The 952-nt window shown below is 30.0% G+C and overlaps 1 pseudogene; it reads left to right on the plus strand.

The window, feature by feature from the left end:
• Positions 1-952, plus strand: part of LOC107754368 (patatin-like phospholipase domain-containing protein 2) — a 17,391-nt pseudogene that overhangs the window by 16,162 nt on the left and 277 nt on the right.

Here is a 952-nt window from a genome sequence, read left to right on the forward strand (position 1 = left end):
TTTTTTTTTTTATTATATTATATATTATTTTTGTTTACTCTGGTGATTGTCATCACAATTTGAAATCTCTTTAATTGAACTCTTTCTCTCAGACTGTTGGAGTGGTTGCCAGACATTCAGGAGGATGTGGGCCGGATGAAGGAGCAGAGTGTTTTATCACACGCGGGGAGGAGTGTGTCACAGCAGGTGTCTGCACGGTGAGAGACAGCACAAACACAGACTCCGAGAGGACCGTCTGACCAGAAGCTCAATCTCCAAGTCATTTAATATCATGGTAGCAGTATACATCATGATAGTTAGTTACTTATATTACATAACCATGTAGCAATGTATAATATTCTACAGTCTAGTGACTTTAAAATGTTTATTTCATATTTTTAACAGGTCTGCTTGCTATCTTTTCTACAATTTTATTCTCAAGTAAATTTATCTAAAGGATGTTTAATCTTAATCACCGAAATTTCAGCCGCTGAAAATTAAAAGTGAAAAACGGCCGAAAATATATGGTGCGCTGAACACAGGTTTCACTCTCCCTCTAGCCGTCGTCACTGCCGTCGTTTAATCTTTTACTATTTATGCTATTCATTACTAGTGTATATAATAATAATAGTTATATTATACACATTTTAAGAAGTTTAATCTACAATTTAGTAATAGTATATAAGTAGTAGTAATAAAATATATATAATATTTTTTTAAAGATGTTCCAATTCCGAATGCCTAATCAATTAAAAGTTTCTAATTAAAATTAACAAGCCTTGCTAAAAAAAGTTGTTGTTGTTTTAATTTTGTAAGTTATATATACTGTAAGTAAATGTATCATAAGGATGTTTAATCTCTTCAAATTAAATTTAATGATGTTCAGTTCAAATTTAAAATAAAATTTTGTACAATCTAGTCACATTAAAACCATAAATATAAATAGTAGTAGTAGTATAACATAAAATGTTAT

This window comes from Sinocyclocheilus rhinocerous, unplaced genomic scaffold (assembly GCF_001515625.1).
Source record: "Sinocyclocheilus rhinocerous isolate Xijiao unplaced genomic scaffold, SAMN03320098_v1.1 scaffold561, whole genome shotgun sequence".
Taxonomy (NCBI): domain Eukaryota; kingdom Metazoa; phylum Chordata; class Actinopteri; order Cypriniformes; family Cyprinidae; genus Sinocyclocheilus; species Sinocyclocheilus rhinocerous.